At 38.4% G+C, this 20,438-nt stretch overlaps 1 protein-coding gene across 10 annotated transcripts in view; it reads right to left on the bottom strand.

Moving 5' to 3' along the window:
* Nucleotides 1–20,438, bottom strand: part of LOC106877620 (arf-GAP with coiled-coil, ANK repeat and PH domain-containing protein 2) — a 244,660-nt gene that overhangs the window by 187,388 nt on the left and 36,834 nt on the right. The window lies entirely within an intron of this gene.

Here is a 20,438-nt window from a genome sequence, read left to right as displayed (position 1 = left end):
AAAAAGTCTGTCTTTACACAATTAAGGCTGACCTGAGACTGAACTAATACAATAACACAGGATTTTCTTTCAGACCTTAAAATTAACAAACAAAAATAACTGGGGACGATTTGTTCAACTAAAAAAAAAAACCTTCAAGGTGGTGCCCCAGCATGGTCACAATCTAATGCCTGAAACAAAATATGAAATAGAAAAAAAAAACGAATAGCAAACAAGATAAAGAAAGGGAAGATAAATATACTAAATCTACTCCGTAGATATTAAAAGTTCTGCAAAAAATACTATTCACGCAACCATCCTATCTAATTTCTTGCTCTGTGAAAATATTTATTTGCTAATAGTTGGTCTCAATTTTATCAGTCCATCTGTCCATCAATCTTAGCAGTCAAGCACACACTTGAACACAGTTAAATATGCAGCATCATAAAACCAAAGAAGCAGTAGTAGCAGCAGCAGCAGCAGTAGCAATTAGAGGATTCCTACGCTCTCTCGCTCTTTCTCTCTGTCTCTCTTTCCTTCTGGTCTTTTAGATGACTTGTCATTGTCGTTGTTTCACAGACTTATTCAATTACAGTCAGCTTGGTGACTGGGTTTGTGTTGTGATGCGATGTGCTTCTGGGACCCAACCTTTTCCTTAATATTTTTTTCTTTGTTTTTTTTTTTTTATTCTTACTTCTGAAGTTCGAGGGTGTGTGTGTGTGTGGTGTTTGGTTTTGGGAAGAGAACAAAAAAGAGAGAGGTAGGGAGAGGAAAAAAGCAAAAAAAAGAGGGGAGAGAGATGGGAATGGTGAGAGAAAGAGGGACAGAGATGGAAGAGAGAAAGGAGGAGAGGGAGAAGAGGAAGAAGTGCAGTTGAAGGAAGAGGGGGGGAAAAAGGTTGGAGTAACAATTTGAATTGGAAAGATAAACCATATGTAGGAAAGAGACAAACTCTCTGGAGGAAATAGGGATTAAAAGGGGAAGAAGTAGAGAGAAGTGAATGAAAGAGATTGAGTGAAAGAATGAAGAAGTGTGTGTGTGTGTGTGTGTGTGTGTGTGTGTGCGTGTGTGCGTGTGTGCGTGCGTGCGTGCGTGCGTGCGTGCGTGCGTGCGTGCGTGCGTGCGTGCGTGCGTGCGTGCGTGCGTGCGTGCGTGCGTGCGTGCGTGCGTGCGTGCGTGCGTGCGTGCGTGCGTGCGTGCGTGCGTGCGTGCGTGCGTGCGTGCGTGCGTGCGTGCGTGCGTGCGTGCGTGCGTGCGTGCGTGCGTGCGTGCGTGCGTGCGTGCGTGCGTGTGTGTGTGTGAAAGAGAGAGAGATGGAGAGAGAAAGAGAGGTGAAGAATGAAGGGAATGTAAGAAAATGGGAAAAAACAGTGAAATTCATTTCAGGAGAGGGCAAGGATGTTGGAACATCTAGCAAGGGAGAGTTGTGAAGAAGAGCAGAGATGAGAGAAGACAATGTAGAAGAAAGGAGGGAGGGAGGGAGAGATGGAGAGAGAGAGAAAGAAAGACAAAACTAGGATGGAAACAGAGGGGGGGGGTTGTGCATAATTATTTCTAATATGTTTTACAGCAAATGTCTTCTATTACAGCCCTGGGTCAATATTAAAGCATCAGGGATAGTTGTGTGGTGAGAAGCTTGCTTCTCAAACACATGGTTCTGTGTTCAGTCCCACTGCATGGCGCCTTGGGCAAGTGTCTTCTACTATAGTCTCGGGTCGACCAAAGCCTTGTGAGTGGATTTGCTAAACGGAAACTGAAAGAAGCCCGTCATATACATGTGTGTGTGTGTGTGTATGTGTGTGTGTGTGTGTGTGTGTGTGTGTGTCCTTATGTTTGTCCCCATCACCACCACTTGACAACCAGTGTTGGTGCGTAAACATCCTCCCAACTATCACACATATTTACACATGTAGAGTATATATAGTGATTTGAAAAGGAGTTGAGATCCAATCATAGGTTGTAGAGAAAAGCTGGAGAACTATAGCATTTGGCTGGACTAACTAGATTGATTTTATACTTATTCTTTCATCTAAGTAAATTGATACGTGGATTGGATTTTGAGATTAAACCACATTGATCTGAGATCTATTACCAACAACAAAGTGAACCGATTGGTAGACTGTGGTCTGAGACTGAACAATATTGATCTGGTACCTGCTATTGACAGATACGTGAACTGATGGGTAGGCTGTGGTCTACGACTGAACCAGTTTGATCTAGTACCTATTCCTGTCATCTAGAGGTGATGGGAAGATTATGGTCTAAAACAGAACCAGCTTGACTTAGCATCTATTCCTGCCATTTAGAAAGGACAAATTAATTGACTAGGCTCTGATACAGAAACATAATGAGCTGCTAGATGCTGCTGACAATTAGATAAACTAATTGGTCAACTGTGATCAGAGGCCGACTCACAGTGACGATGCATATGTTCTTGATCTAACATAAGAACCTAAACTGGATAGATTCCATGCCTATTTCTGTGACTGATAGACAGTGGTCTGGAACTGAACCACATTGATCTGGTATGTATTTTTGGCAGCTTAATGAACTGGTTGGTGGAATGAGGTTAAAAGATGAAGTGGCTTGATCTGATGCCACCCATTTCTGACAGCTAGATGAAGTAAGTCAATTATATAGACAGTTTTAGCCTGAATCACAATAAAATGCCATCAATGAGTTTAAATCTTCTGTCACATACCAAAGTGTTCATTACATTATTAATTTATCAAGTTCACTACACTGTCTCTATACTAAACAACATATCTCTAATTAAAGCTGTATGAGAATATTTCTTTTTGGCTTCATCTAATCTAATTAGAAGATTTACACTTCATATTGCCTTTCACTCTCTCTCTTTCTCTCTCCATTATTATTATTATTAGGGCAATGATCTGGAAGAATCGTCAGCACACCAGACAAAATGCTTAGCGGCATTTCGCCCGTCACTACGTTCTGAGTTCAAATTCTTCCAAGGTCAGCTTTGCATTTCATCCTTCCAGATTCGATAAATTAAGTACCAGTAAAACACTGGGGTCGATGTAATCGACCAATCCCCACCCCCCACCAGATTTGAAGCCTTGTGCCTCCAGTAGAAAAGATTATTATTATTATTATTATTATTATTATTATTATTATTATTATTATTATTATGTTTGACTTTTCCTTTGTATTTGTACAAGTTGACTCCAAGTCTAACCCAAAGACCTCAAGAGACAACAATTTAGAAGTTCATGTTGGTGTTATGCCAAGGGTGTCATAAATTTGGTTTTGTACATAGTATTGTTCTAGAGAATATTTAAGAAAACATAAGAAAATTATTATTATTATTATTATTACTACTATTATTATTATTATTATTACTATTATTATTATTATTATTATTCAGGCAGCAAGCTGGCAGAATCATTGGCACACCAGGCAAAAATGCTTAGCAATATTGCATTGTTCTTTATATTATGAGTTCAAATTCCATCGAGGTTGACTTCGCCTTTCAACCTTTTGGGATCGATAAAATGAGTACCAGTTAAGCACTGGGGTCGATGTAATCAACTTACCCCCTCCCCTATAATTGCTGGCCTTGTGCCAAAATTTGAAGCCATTATTAAGGTGGTGAAAAGCAGTGAGCTGGCAGAATTGTTAGCATGCTGGATGAAATGCTTAGCAGAATTTTGCCCATCACTATGTTCTGAGTTCAAATTCCGCTGAGGTTGACTTGCCTTTCAACCTTTTGGGATCGATAAAATAAGTACCAGTTAAGCACTGGGGTCGATGTAATCAACTTACCCCCTCCCCTATAATTGCTGGCCTTGTGCCAAAATTTGAAGCCATTATTAAGGTGGTGAAAAGCAGTGAGCTGGCAGAATTGTTAGCATGCTGGATGAAATGCTTAGCAGAATTTTGCCCATCACTATGTTCTGAGTTCAAATTCCGCTGAGGTTGACTTGCCTTTCAACCTTTTGGGATCGATAAAATAAGTACCAGTTAAGCACTGGGGTCGATGTAATCAACTTACCCCCTCCCCTATAATTGCTGGCCTTGTGCCAAAATTTGAAGCCATTATTAAGGTGGTGAAAAGCAGTGAGCTGGCAGAATTGTTAGCATGCTGGATGAAATGCTTAGCAGAATTTTGCCCATCACTATGTTCTGAGTTCAAATTCCGCTGAGGTTGACTTGCCTTTCAACCTTTTGGGATCGATAAAATAAGTACCAGTTAAGCACTGGGGTCGATGTAATCAACTTACCCCCTCCCCTAAAAATGCTGGCCTTGTGTCAAATTTTGAAATCAACTACTTACTGGCTTATATAATGAGCCAACACTGAAGCAGTACTGTTTGATATGGAAAAACAAAAATATACATCAGAACCGTAAAGGAAATAGAGAGAGCAGAAGTGGGCGATTAAGAGATACAACTGTTCTGTTGATTCGCAATGACCCCCATCATCACCGCCACCACCACCACAACAACAACAACAACAACAACCTACACCACAAATAGCTTCAATACACAAAGACTGCATTTTATTAAATACAACTTTGGTAGCAAAGAATTCATCCAGCCAGCCTCATTGGGTGAAAAGATCTCACTCATTCTGTATTATAATGAAGTATTTGATGTAATCTATCCCTGGATGCTGGATTTACTATGCATAAGTCCTGGTCACGGCTTTAGACTGCATCCCAACAGTGGGACCCTGGTTCGAGAGTTCTAGGGTTTTTGAGAAGTGTGGAATAGCAGCACCTGTTAGGGTCTTAGTCATGGGTCAAATAACATATTGAGGCTTGCCTGCCTATGCATGTGAAGACTGGATCTGGTGGACCCTCCGGAAGAAACCCTCGTGGTTCAGCAGAGAGGAAGCAGTGGCTATGTGGTTGCTCATGGCTTAGTGGTTACGGTGTTGGACTCATGATCCTAAGATTGTGGTTTCAATTCCTGGACCAGGCAAAGCATTGTGTTCTTGAGCAAAACACTTCATTTCATGTTGCTCCAGTCCACTCAGCTGGCAAAAACGAGTAATCCTGCAATGGACCAACATCTTGTCCAGGTGGGGAATATATATGCCACAGAAACCAGGAAACCAGCCCTTTATGAGTCAGTATGACTCAAAAAGGTAACTTTGCGTCTTTTTAAGAGATGGCTGCAGCAATGCATTGTAGAATGGTGAGAGCAAGATGAGGCAAGTGTTCTATTATAACCCCGAGCCAACCAAGGTCATGTGAGTGGATTTGATTGACAGAAACTGAAAGTAACTTGTATGTGTGTTTGTAGTGGGAGTCTTTGTGTCTGTCTCTCTCCACCACTCCACAGCTGGCATTCATTTGTTTATATCCCAGTAACTTAGTAGTTCGACAAAAGAAACTGATAGAGTAAGTACCAGGCTTATAAAAATAAGTACTGCAGTTGATTTGAAACATTTGAAGTGGTGCCCCAACATGACTGTTGTCCAACGATAAAATAATATATTTAAAAAAAACAAAAAACAGTATATAATGTGAAATATAACATGTCTTGAATGGCACAAAAATGCAGAGTGGATTATAATAACTGTTATAATTTAAATATCCATAGTCTGATATAATATTTTGGAATATAACAATTCCTTCTTCAGATAGTGCTAGGAATTAATAGAGTCACTGCTATAATCGGTTTTAATAAACACACATTAAAACAAAAAGAACGAGTACACAATGCATTATGTACAACTGATATTTCTTTGCAGGCAGTCAGTGACTTAAACGACCTTACTCAGGGTTTCATAGGTTTCAGATGCACATATCCTCATGCCAAGGAAACTTCACCAGCTTCCCACTTATAAAAACCTATGGGTGCTACTTTAGTGTGTGGCCTATTGTGGTATCCATAGCCTATACTGCGAAATTACCTGATCTGGGTTAGGATTAGGGTTAAGGATTAGAGTTACTGTTGGGTTGGTTTAGAGTTAAGGTTGAACTTTATGCTAAAGTGTAAAACGCAAGGTAGATCACATGCTACTGTGTAAATGCACATGTAGATTGCATATCATCATTGTCATCATCATCGTTTAACGTCCGCTTTCCATGCTAGCATGGGTTGGACGATTTGACTGAGGAATGGAGAACCAGAAGGCTGCACCAGGCTCCAATCTGATCTGGCAGAGCTTCTACAGCTGGATGTCCTTCCTAACGTCAACCACTCCGAGAGTGTAGTGGGTGCTTTTATGTGCCACCGGCACAGTACTGGAAACGGCCACGCTCAAAAAGGTGTTTTTTACATGCCACCTGCACGGGAGCCAGTCCAGTGGCACTGGCAACGACCTCGCTCGAATGATTTTCTAACGTGCCACCAGCACAAGTGCTAGAAGGCGACACTGGTAACGATTATGCTCGAATGGTGCTATTTACGAGCCACTAGCACGGAAGCCAGACAGCTGCTCTGGCAATGAACACACTCCAGATAGAACACATGCTACAGTAATGGTTCTCAACCATTTTTTACTTATGGACATCCCCTTTGGTTCCTATTTCATATACATGGACCCCCCCTAGCCATTTGATGTTTAAAAAAAAATCATATTAGAAATATAGAATTAGAGAAATAAAGAGAAAGATAATGAAAAGAAAGTGTTGGTGGGGGAGATAGAAAGCACAGAAAATGAAAGAAAATTACTGTTTAGCTCCAGGCCAACCTTGACTATGCAAACCTACTATTGGCAGGGTTCCAGCCTTAGCAATCCTAACTTTAGCGTAACCCTGGTGGTCAGCTACCAAAGGGGAGACAACCATTTCTCGATTAAGTGAAGTTGAGATGGAAATGAAAGTTTTGAATTTCCATTGAAAAACAAATAAGATGTACAGAGTATACACAGTTAATGTTTTTTTTTTTTCTATACATTATAAAAATCTTAAAACTTCTAGTCCTCAGCAGCCATGAAATAGCAGTACTATTTCACCCTTCTTTGGAATTATCAGCATAGCAATAACTCAGGATAAATTAAGTTTAAAAAGTTAAATATTTCTTATAGAGAGAAAATAGTTTACAGTTTAAAAAGCATTCCTGACTTTGAAAAATATTTTTTTTTCCTTCCTTCTAAACTGTTAGTTGGTTAATTAGTTCATTCTAGACATATCCGCTAAATTGGGTTTTTTTTTTTGTTAAGACAGTGGCATATGATTATGTAATTAGGAAATTTAGCTTTTTTTTTATTTTTTCAAGCAGGTCAACATCGGCTCATTTAAAGCCTAAGAAAGTAGCTGACATGTATGGAAGTTTGGAAATTACAATGGAAAAGTTTTGAAATGTCTCAAAGAACGTTAACAACAATGAGAATGGAAAGTCTACTTTCAGAAAATGATTATGTAGTGGTGGTGGCATAAAACTAAGAACAGAAGTATGTTAGTATATGTATGTAGTCAGCAGCAGCAGCAGTAGTAGTAGTAGTAGTAGTAATAGTAGTAAGAATAGTGTTAGTGTAGATAGCTAATAGTGGTAGCAACAGAAGTGATGGCAGTGTTTGTAGTCAAGGTAGTGGTGATGGTTGTGGTAGTAGTGGTTATGGTGGTGATTGTAGTGGTGGTGGTGGTTAATGAGTAGTAGAAGTGGTGGTGGTAGTGGTGATGGTTAATGAGTAGTAGAGGTGGTGGAAGTGACGGTGGTGGTGGTAAGTTATTATTCCGCTAAGAATTTCCCCACCAAAGTAAAGTTAACATTCCTGACAATGAGATATTATGCTGATTGACTTAACTAATATGTTAACTGGAGTGGAGGGTATGGGGGGAGAGGATGTGAGAGGAAAAAGTAAGTGCTTTGAGTGTCTGATAGGGGAAGGAAGAGTGTTTTGTTGGAGAGATAGAGAAAGAGGAGAGAGAGAGGGAGAGAGAGAGGGAGGGAGGGAGAGAGGGAGAGAGAGAGGGAGAGAGAGAGGGAGAGAGAGAGGGAGAGAGAGAGGGAGAATACGACATGAGAGAGAAGGAAAGAGCCGTAAGAGTGGTAGAGAGTGTTTCGAGAGAGAGGAGAAGTGTTGCATAAGAGAGAGGAGGACTGTTCCATGCCAGGGAGTGGTGGATGAGAGAGAAGGAGAACGGAGGAGGAGGAGAAAGGAAGACAGTGTTGCATGAGAGAGGGGGAGGGAGAAAGAGTGTAAGAGGGAGGGAGGGGGAGTGTGTGAGTGAGAGTGAGAGGGAGGGGTGTGAGTGAGAGGGAGGGGGAGGAAAGGGGGACGTGAGAGAGGGAGGGAGAGAGGAAAGGGGGAGCGTGAGAGAGTTAGTGAGTGTGAGAAAGAGGGTAGGATTAATAGGAGGGGGAGAGAGAGAAAGAGAGGGTGAAAATGAGTGAGTGTGTGTGTGTGTGTGTGTGTGTGTGTGTGTGTGTGTGTGTGAAAAAAGAGAAACCAATTTGATAAACAGCATTTCTTCTTCTGCACAGCAGATAATTGAAAGAGGCGGGGGGAGAAGAAGAAGAAGCTACGCACAACACATGCTAGTGAAATTACCTGTACACACAAACACATGTACAGCCAAAAATGAACCAATGAGGGAGCTTCTGTATGACTGCTTGACCTGCTAGAAATAGCAACCGTTTCTCACCTAAATGAAACCCTACCATTAATTTTAAAAAAAAAATTTTTTTAAACTACACACCAGACATTGTGGTCCTGGCTTCCCTGTACATAGGAAAATGACTGAATAGTTACAGCTAGAATGTGATTGATCATAATGTGATTTTCACAATAAAAATCATCATAGTGTGTCGTGTAAACATTCAAATGTTGTTAATATCTTTCCAAATTCTGCTGCATTTTACTAGGAATTTTCAGCCCTACAAAGTTGTCCCGGAGTCTAAGTCAACCTAGCATTTTTGGCTGCAAGTCCTGGCCTGAGAAATTAGACTTTTATGCTAGAAAATATGGTAGGTCTCCTTGAGCATAGCGCTAAAGCAACTAACCACCAACAGCAATGCAACATCCATATATATATATATATATATATATATATATATATATATATATATATATATATATATACACACACTCACACACACATTCATACATACATAGATACATACACGAAGGGGGTGCTGAAAGTTCCTGGCTTTGAGTAAAAGAAAATACAGGAGGATCAGTTAATTATGATTTTATTCAACATATTCCCCTCTCAAATTCACACATTTATTGCAAGTCCTTCAGTTTTTCTAAGCCCTGTAAAAGAACTCGGAAGGTTGGGCCTCCAGCAAGGCCCTTCGTGATATGCTTAAAGTTAGGAACTTTTCAGCAACCATTCATATATATAGGTGAAGCTGTATGGTAAGAAATTTGTTTCCAAGCCATATGGTTCCAGGTTCATGGCACCTTGGGTAAATGTCTTCTACTATAGCCTTGAGCCGACGAAAACCTTGTGAGTGGACTTGGTAAATGGAAACTGAGAGAAACCTGTTATGTGTGCTTGTCCCCCACCAAATCAGACTGGAGTCTGGTGCAGCCTTTCAGGTTTCCAGCCTTGGTCAAACCATCCAACCCATGCCAGCATGCACAACAGACATTAAATGATGATGATATATATCATCATCGTCGTTTAACATCCGCTTTCCATGCTGGCATGGGTTGGACGATTTGACTGAGGGAACCAGATGGCTACACCAGGCTCCAGTCTGATCTGGCAGAGTTTCTACAGCTGGATGCCCTTCCTAACGCCAACCACTCAGAGAGTGTAGTAGGTGCTTTTACATGCCACCAGCACGAGGGCCAGTCAGGCGGTACTGGCAACGGCCACACTCAAATATTATATACATATATATATATCTATATATATATACACACACACATACACATTATATAAGCACACAGAGACACACAAACATGTATATATACACACAAATGTACATAATGTAAAGTAAAAAATTTCTAATTAACAAAAAAAAAAACAGCAGCAACATTAGTTGGTTTGTTTTGTGTTGGTGTGTTTATAGGAAAAGGTTATTATATAGAAAGTCCCATCATATCAACAGTGTCCTGCAAACATGCAAACAGAATGTTCTTAGAATCCCCCATTAAGGCTGACATTTTCTACAACAGCTGTCTTGTCACACTATTCAATTTGTTTATTGGGTGAAAAAGGTCAAACACTTCATTGTAATTTCTTTAGTTTTCGATGGTTGTTACGGGGGGGGGGGACAGAGGGCAGAGGGCTTCAAAAAAAAAAATATAGATGTTGGTTTTGTAAAAGTGTATTTTTTTTTTTTTACTATTTGTAAATTAAAACTAGAATTGACTTATATTATATTGATTTGTTATTTTTAAAAAAAAAAATCATCATCTGCAGCCACAGAATCTTGCTATGTGATGTGGTTCCAATTGAAAATTGAAACTGGGTCACAAAAAATTCTGCTGGTGTATACTGCTGACAGATATAATCATTTATGTAATATAATAAGCTCTTTGTCTTGCCCTGTGTAGTCACTGACGTTGTCATTATCTACAGGAGCTGTCAAGTACGACAGCTTATTATATAGTGGCTGCTTTTAACGGAGCAAAGTGTTCTTCAGTTGTCTGATATATACTCAACACATCGTTATTATCATCACTATCATGTTTTCATACTAGGACAAACACCTCCCACCAGGCAAATTCTCCTCTCAGTATATACAAGACCTCGCTCTTTTTGTATATAAACAGCATCCCATTGAACATTCTTTTCTAATTTACGGAAATGCATTGTCCAGCAAATACCACCATCATTTAATGTCTGCTTTCTATGCTGGCATATAGGTTGAGATATGACTACTATTTTCAGCATGTCAAATAACTGTGTAGGAGATTCTTTGTTTAACACCGAGACTGGCCGACACTGACGTCACTTTACACGAGGGGAAAGTATTGCTGGGCAGTGATATAGCAACAGACCAGAAGATATTCACATTTACAAGAAAAATCTTTCCTCTCTTCTCTATTTCATCCTTTCTGAGAAGTGATAAGCATCAGGGTGAGATATGAGTTACTGAGGGAGAGTGTGATGGATGGTTAAAGGAAGGATTAGCAGAGTTTCAGTTACAAACACTAGATACACTTAGTGTAGCCTCATTATATTAAGGATTATATTATACTAGCTGGCCCTGTGCCATCAAAAATGACAGCTAATTGTAGTATCTTATTCATAAATCATCATCATCATCGTTTAACGAGGCTATAGTAGAAGACACTTGCCCAAGGTGCCACGCAGTGGGACTGAACCCGGAACCATGTGGTTGGTAAGCAAGCTACTTACCACACAGCCACTCCTATGGTTGTTTATTTTCAGAAAAAAACATTGTAAGGTAGGTGATGAGAGATCAGATCTGGCCGAGTTTGAACACAAAACAGGAAGAATATTTGGGCTGGATATGGCTGGTTTAAATGCTAAAGGGTTAAAAAGAGGTCGGGGGTACCTTGGATGTTTTAGATTTACCCTGTCTAAATAAAGAGAGGAATGATGGTCTCAACAAGAATGCATTTGATTACATGTCTGTTCTATCAGAGCTGCCATAGGACTACACACAACATCTTTACCTTCTCTATGTAGACAGATAATCTCCCATTATCCCAGCTGTCCAGTGCATGCAGTCCTTGACTTCTGCAGCAGATAGTTGACAACGACGGTGGCATGCCATTCATAGATAACCCTATCAGCAAATAATCTTGTACAATTATTAATTAGCTATTTCCTGCCCCCCCCCCCCCCCCCGGGGCCAGTTTTGACATTTTTGCCATCATACCCTAAAGGCCCAGCAGTTTCCTCAGCTTTCAACATCCTAATTATTTCGCTTAATGATTACTACCCCACCCACCTTCTCTCTCTCTCTCTCTCTCTCTCTCTCTAAAAATGGATAGTTATAATGTTATGTTTTTATGAAAAAAATCTCAAACCAAGGTCCTGTTCTCATTCCTTTTAGTTCTCTCAAGACCATATTCCGGTATTTAACACCCATTCATAGCATCAAAATAAACCACACCGTCATCCCTCTCTCTCTCTCTCTCTACTGTTATTCCTTGTCATTGAGTGCAACGTGCAGCAATTCTTCATGCCTGCAAACACTTATTTTCCACTCCCTTCAGCAGAAAAAAAAAAAATTGGCCTTGTAGTTTTCAGAGAACATGGAAATATAAATATAAACAAAACAATAACAACATCCTGAAGAAGTCTTCTAGACAACATACATCCTGAAATTAAAATGGAAATTTTTTTTTCTTCCATTTTAGAGGGAAGCGGATATCTTGCCAAAAGGTTTGTGTAGACCTTTCTAAACTTTTCTCCTTGGTGACACTTTTGAAGAATAACATTTTTTTTATGATAGAAGTCTTGTTAATAATACAAAATTTACAAAATTTATAAACATTTCTGATTTGAACTTGTCTAGCAATAAATAGCAAGAGATGATCTGAGTGCTATACACTGAAACTACAGCAACTTAATCATGGAAGAGCTGTTTATACCTTTTATTACTTTTCCTTCATTTTTTTTTTTTTAGTCCCAAACAAGGCAAAAAGTTACTAAGTATAAAGGATTACAGAGAAGGGGAAGTTAAAATGAAAAAAATGAATTTACTTTTGATTTGAAAGAGTTCAGGTCAAGAAAAGGGGAAAACAATGAGATTAAAGAGAATTCCAAAGTTCAAGAGAAAAAGCTACAACCATAGAAAGATTTCCTTATTCATGGAGGCACAACAGCATTTGAATGAAGATGCTGTGAGTTTTGAGTCACGTGAGATGGGACAAAGTGATCTGGAACTAAGGGGAAAAGTTCATCACGGCACTTCCAGAAGTTGTTGTTGTTGGCACTCCGTTGCTTACGACGTTGAGGGTTCCAGTTGATCCGATCAACGGAACAGCCTGCTCGTGAAATTAACGTGCAAGTGGCTGAGCACTCCACAGACACGTGTACCCTTAACGTAGTTCTTGGGGAGATTCAGCGTGACACATAGTATGACAAGGCTGGCCCCTTTGAAAATACAGGCACAACAGAAACAGGAAGTAAGAGTGAGAGAAAGTTGTGGTGAAAGAGTACAGTAGGGTTCGCCACCATACCCTGCCGGAGCCTCGTGGAGCATAAGGTGTTTTCGCTCAATAAACACTCACAACGCCCGGTCTAGGAATTGAAACCGCGATCCTATGACCACGAATTCGCTGCCCTAACCACTGGGCCATTGCGCCTCCACAGGTTTTAATGTAGATCACTTCAAAACAGGGTACCTGTATAACAGAACCAAGAGCAGTCTCAGGTACATTGGTACCAAAGGAATTGGTAACTTTTAACAACATTCAAAGCTATTAACCTCTTTACTGCAGGAAGCAGATATATCCATTCAAAATTTCATTATCCTAAATTGCAGAATGCCGTTTTTATATACCAATCTATCTTTTGTTGAGGAATGTCATTTTGAAACTATTTTCTGTTGAGATATGTAAAGTTTACTGCGGCAACATGACTTGCAGAAAATACCAATTCTCCTTGTTTGATAGATATTTAACATCGTTACTGGAATAACTATGAAATTTAGTTTGATAGTGAAAGGGTTAAATTCAGTTTCCATTTAAATTATTTGATGAGGTGCAGAAATTTTCAGTGCATAATTGAGACCTTGTTCCTGACAGTTCCGCAGCAACAGTTGCAATGGAACTATGGCAGTGACCAAGTTGCAGTTGTGTGGTGGAAATTTTGACTTCTCGTGAAATAAATTTGAAGTGAATTTAACAGCTTTGTGTGTTATTTAGAGTTGTATGTACAGGCCTGGGCAAGATATTTTCAAAGAAAGACCATAATTTGTGTGTGTGTATGTGTACATGTATGTTAAGTGAACAATTTTGTTACGTGTGAGCACACACTCATTCACAATCAGTAAACTGAAGTACCAGTTATGTACTGAAGATTGATTTATCATCTCATGACTTGCCTACCTAATTAACATGTTACTACTGAAGTGCACCAGGCAACGGAACTGCTAACAACCACAGCATGTTACACTTGGCCTTCTCTTGAGTCTTGAAGGCGAAAAGGAATCTCCACACAATATGTCAGCTTAGCTAAGGCCAATATTGTGTTACCCCAAAATTCTCTCTCTCTCTCTCTTTCATATGCACACACAGTATGAGAATGTGAGAGAGACAGACAGAGAATGTAGAGAAAGGTGCATGTCTGCCTCTTCTAAACTGTCGGTAAATTTGTTTCTCATGCACTCAATCTCTCTCAAACCTATGTACCCCTCTCTCTATCTTGTATGCCTCTTTCTAACCTGTGTGTCCCTTCCCTCTCTCTAACTAGTATGTCACTCTCTCTAACCTGTGTAATTCTCTTTCTCTCTCTAATATACAGATAGGTAGGAATAGAAGTTTATTTTATTTGTTTTTCTTCCACTGCTGCAGCAGCTGAGAGAGGGGGTAGACAGGGAAAGGAGAGAGAGAGAGAGAGACAGACAGAGAGAGACAGAGAGAGAGAGAGAGAGAGACAGAGAGAGAGGAGCTGTTCTGGTGCCAATATCAAAACTTAAAGATTCATCTTATTAATAACAGATGTAGAAAGGATATTTTCCAAGTTTTAATAAATAGAAATAATAAAAATAAAAAAATTTTAATTTAATTTACGCATAAGTATTTATTTGCTAATGTGCAAGATAAAAAAATGAAATATAGATAAAAGTAAATTTCAAAGAAATTTCTCAAGTTATTAATTTCTTTATCTTATCTCTTGACTGAATTTACCAAAGTTTTCGGCTATTTCTGCAAAATAAACCAGAACTGGAGTAATTAACAATATTTCCAACATTGAAACACATTTAGAAGCTGCAAGAGGAGTATATAGCTGATCCACTCTCTCAATTTATATTGGCTCTACCACCACCAGAAAAATTAATGGTTAAGTCAACCTCAACAATATTTAACCCTCTAGCATTTAAACCATTCATATCCAACCAAAATATGACATCTGTTTCATTTTCAAACTGACCAGATCCAGACTCTCACATCTACCCTACAATGTTATTCTACATTAAACAATCACATCGTCTAAATCTCAAGGATATGAGATGATGCATGAATCAATAAGCATTGTGTTTGATAGAATAATCTGAACACTAAAGGGTTAACCCTTTGAACATGGGGAGCAAAATAAACCTGCTCAAATTTTTAATACTGTTAACTACAGAAAGTGGTATTACCCCACAGCTTTAGAAAAAAAAAACCTTTCTTGTGAGAAACAGAGATACCCTGAGTGCCACACTTTTTGAAAGATGATTTTTTTTAGGTTTTCTTAATTTTTTCACATCAGCTAATATCTCTTTTACAGAGCAAGAATCAAACACTTTTAGTGGTAGAAACGAAAACTGTATTTAGAGGAGATACTGAAAAAGTATCTACTGCAAGAATAGATATGTTTTTTTTTTTTTGTAGAAGCAGAAAATATCTATTCTATTTTTTGGTGGATAATTAACATCATTAATGGCAATGACCATGAAATTTAATTACGCAGTCAAAAAGTTAAACTTAGGAATGTAAATAGATGTAACTAAATGCTGTCAGAGTCATTTAGTCTAAAGTCTGCCTTATGTTACAGGCACATTAGGAAGAAGCTTATCCGGGTTTCTATTGTGTTCAGCCATCGAGAGTACATCTAAAGAATGCCAGTGCGTGACAGGATTGACCCAGCTATTGCTGATAGTTATATTCCACTGAGTGAACTAGAATAATGCGAAATAGAAGTGCCTTGCTCAAGAACAGAACCAGCCACTCAGTCCAAGAATAGAACACCCAGCCTAAAGATCGTAAGTTTAATACTTTAGCCAGTAGGGAACATGCCTCCACTCATTTGTTTTGACACTGCCAATTCTGCTTTATGTTGTTGACAGTGTATCGTCAAAATCCCCCAACACCACCACCAATACTTAACACTTTCGTCACCATATTTCTGGTGCGATATTCTGTGTTTCTTTCAATTAATTTTAAATATAACAAAGAATTTAGTAAAATAACTTAGTTATCATTAAGCTAGTGTTAGGAACATAAATTGTGACTAAGGTTTGGTGGAAGATTTTAATTCAGAACTTTTGAAAACAAGGCATTTGTACAGGCCCAGTATTTTACTGGTTCTTTATTACTTAGTGAAGACAGAGGTATTGTTTTCAGTCACGTTTGTTTGTTTGTTAGTCTGTGGACAAGATATTTCAAGATACCATCTGATGGATTTGGATGAAACTTTCAGGGATGTTTGGCTTCATGACTGCATGAACTGGTTAGATTTTGGGATCAAGCCGATACCAGACAAGGATTCTGGATTATTTTTACTGTTTTTTTTTACTTAATTTTTGAGAGCAGTCAGGTTCATTTTCAGTATTCTCGTTTGTGAGAGCAGTCGATTTTTAAAATGAGAATATTTCAAATAAACTCATCACTGGCTAATCATTGAGAGGACATTGGTGTTGCCTTGGTGGAGGTTAGTGCTCTCTGAGTGCTCTTGTTTCTTATTATTACCATGAAGGCAAAAGGCAAAGTTGCTATTGGTGGGATTTGAACTCAGAACATAAAGAGTTAGGATTAACAGTGCAAGGCATTTTGTGCAATGCAATATTGATCCTGCCTATCTATCATCATCATCATTTAGCATCTGCTATCTATGATGGCATGGATTAAATGGTCTGACCGAAACTGGTAAGCCAGAGAGCTGCACCAGGTTCCAATCTGACTTGGAATGGTTTCTACAGATGGATGCCCTTCCTAACACCAACCACTCCAAGAGTGTAATGGGTACTTTTACATGCCACCAGCACTGTTATCAGTTACGTGACACTGGCATCAGCTAAGACTACACTTTCACTTGGTTTGAGAAGTCTTTGCAAGCACAGCATATTGCCAAAGGTTTTGATCACTAATCATTGTCTCCGTGAGGCTCAATGTTTGAAGGGTACTTTTTATGTACCACTGGCATGGGTGCCAGTTACATGAAACTACAATTTCGACTACAATTTCACTAAAATTCAAATTTTTTGTTTCTTATTATGTGTTTCTTATTTTTAGACTAAACTACACATTGTCACAATAAAATGTTTCAACCTACAGACACAAGCCATTGTACACACAGAAAATTTTTTTATTTCAAGTGAATTTGATCCCTAGAAAACCTCAAAACAAAAGTATTTTATTCGTTATTGTACCAACACATTGTCATCAGAAATGAAAAAAATTATACAAAGAAAATTAAGAACCCACATACACACATCAAAAAGACACACACACGCAGAAACAATCATACTTGCAACTCCTAGTTACAAAGACAAGTCATTCATCATACACACAGCACATATGTCACAAACAACACACACAGATACAAAGACACAGACGCACTTAGAGACACATACACATATACACACAACACTTAGGCAAAAAGACATGACATTGATAAAGGCTAACACACATGCACATCGAAACACACACACACACACAGACACACACACACACACACACACACAGTTCTATAAAAGTTTGTTTACAAATTCAGTGACTTGTTCATCAAAAATTATGAATGAATACCTCTAACCATATCTCTAACTCTTTTACAAAAATCTCATTCCCTCTTTAGCTGCCTTCCTCTTACATACACATACATTCTCATGAAAGGAGATATACGTGTGTGTGTGTATATATATATATATATATATATATATATATATATATATATATATATATATATATATATAATGTATTAGTATATACAGATGTAAACACATATTTAAATGTGTATGTATGTGGTAGCTGTTAAGAACGTAGTATTTGAGTTAAAGAATTTGTGAACCAGTAGAAAATAGGTGCATTGTATCCCTACTCACTAATGTGAACTAGTCCAAGATTAGCATGATTGAACTTGTCCATGTGCAATCAATGGACAGTCATCTGAGGACTTATTATATTGAATGAATAAAATGATTTTTTTGACCTTTTCCACAGGAGTGGTCTGACTCTTGCCAAGTCTCGTCTTTTTGTCTATTTTTACAATACAAGTAATTTCCCAGTGGGTGATTCCTTATTCTCACAACCGTCAAGATATGAAATGGAATTATTTCTTTGGTTATTAAAGCAGTGAGCTGGCAGTACCATTAGCATGCTGGACAAAATGCTTAGCGGCATTTCATCATCATCATCATCGTTTAACGTCCGCTTTCCATGCTAGCATGGGTTGGACGATTTGATTGAGGACTGGTGAAACCGGATGGCAACACCAGGCTCCAATCTAAATTTGGTAGAGTTTCTACAGCTGGATGCCCTTCCTAACGCCAACCACTCAGAGAGTGTAGTAGGTGCTTTTACGTGTCACCTGCACGAAGGCCAGTCAGGCGATGTTCTGAGTTCAAATTCCACGGAGGTCAACTTTGCCTTTCATCCTTTCGGGGGTCAATAAAATAAGTACCAGTTGAGCACTGAGGTCAACTTACTCCTCCTCAAAATTACTGGTCTTGAGCCAAAATTTGGGACCAATATATTATTTGTTTGATTCCAATCATCTAATAAAAGTAAAAACTGGCTTTCCACTGGTTATGACGAGGGGTCCAATTGATCAGATCAGTGGAATTGCCTGCACATGAAATCAATGTGCAAGTGGCTGAGCACTCCACAGACACATATACCCTTAATGTAGCTCTCAGAGAGACTCAGTATGACACAGAATGTGATAAGGATGGCCCTTCGAATTACAGGTACTACTCATTGTTACCAGCTGAGTGGATTGGAGCAACGTGAAATAAAGAGCAATTTCGGGGGAGGGCCGAAGTCAATTAGATCAACCCCAGTGATTAACTGGTATTTATTCTATCAACCCCAAAAGGGTGAAAGGCAAAGTCAACCTCAGCAGAATTTCAACTTAGAATGCAAAGACAAACAAAATGCCACTAAACATTTCGCCCAATGTGCTAACAATTCTACCAGCTCACTGCCTTAATAATAATAATAATAATAATGATAATAATAATAATAATAATAATAATAATAATAATAATAATAATAATAATAATAATAATAATAATAATAATGGTTTCAAATTTTTCCACAAAGGCAGCCATTTTGGGGGGAGGGGATGTATTGATTACATCGACCCCAGGTTTTAACTGGCACTTAATTTATTGACCCTGAAAGGATGAAAGGCAAAGTTGACCTTGGCAGAATTTGAACTCAGAACGTAGCGGCAGACGAAATACCACTAAGCATTTTGCCCAGCATGTTAACATTTCTTCCAGCTCATCACCTTAATAATAATAATAATAATAATAATAATAATAATATTGGGTTGGTGCATAATTATTGTGGCTTCTTTTTCAACAAATTTTATTCAACAAAAAAACAATAACAACATTTAACAAAAATATCTTTAAATGATGGTCCGACTGTCAGCCAAGCAAATTGCGAAGAAGTAATCGAAGTAGATGGTGAATATGCTCCGGAATAATCATTTAAAGATTTTGTTTTTACATGTTCTTGTTTTTGTTGAATAAAATTTGTAGAAAAAAAGCCGCAATAATTATGCACCAACCCAATAATAATAATAATAATAATAATAATAATAATAATAATAATAATTGATTCTGGTTTTATTGGCCACAAGGGCTAATATAAATTGAAAACATGTAAGGACAAAGACAGGACGAAGGTTACATAGGGTTTTGTCCGAAAAGAAAACGTTCGTGTAAATAAAGCATTTTTTTTTTTTTTATTTATGTAACTGTTTAGTGCATCGTACTTATAGACAGACAGTATTTTCCTGGTTTCAAAAAAAACAAACTAATAAATATATAAATACTAACAATTTTCTCCGAATAGCAGCAGGTGAAGAAATGGAAGAAACATGAGAAAGAAGACCAAAGCTTCCTTAATACTAACACTATGTAGAAAATCAGCAAACACTACAGCAACAACATGTAAGAAAAAAGAAGCAAAAAAAAAAAAAAAATTGTATGAATTAAGCTTCAAACTGAAAATAGTCTCAGGTAAAATTGTACCAAACTTCCTGTAACTTATTAACCTTGCAGTCAGATATATTATGAATAATAATCTGTTATTTATAGGTCATTTTCATACCACTTGCATGCTTTTGTAGGCCTCTTATAATGATGAAGCATTTCAGAAGTATGACTGTGGCCATGCTGGAGCAACGCCTTTTAGTCGAGCAAATCGACCTCAGGACTTATTCTTTGTAAGCCTAGTACTTATTCTATCGGTCTCTTTTTGCCGAACCGCTAGGTTACGGGGATGTAAACACACCACCATCGGTTGTCAAGTAATGGTGGGGGTACAAACACAGACACACAAACACACATACATATATATCTTTATACATATATACAACGGGCTTCTTTCAGTTTCTGACAACCGAATCCACTCACAAGGCTTTGGTTGGCCCGAGACTATAGTAAAAGACACATTGCCAAGGTGCCACGGAGTGGAACTGAACCCGGAACCATGTGGTCGGTAAGCAAGCT

This window comes from Octopus bimaculoides, chromosome 24 (genome assembly GCF_046866305.1).
Source record: "Octopus bimaculoides isolate indiv1 chromosome 24, ASM4686630v1, whole genome shotgun sequence".
Classification (NCBI taxonomy): Eukaryota; Metazoa; Mollusca; class Cephalopoda; order Octopoda; family Octopodidae; genus Octopus; species Octopus bimaculoides.
This window is presented reverse-complemented; position numbering and strand designations above follow the sequence as displayed.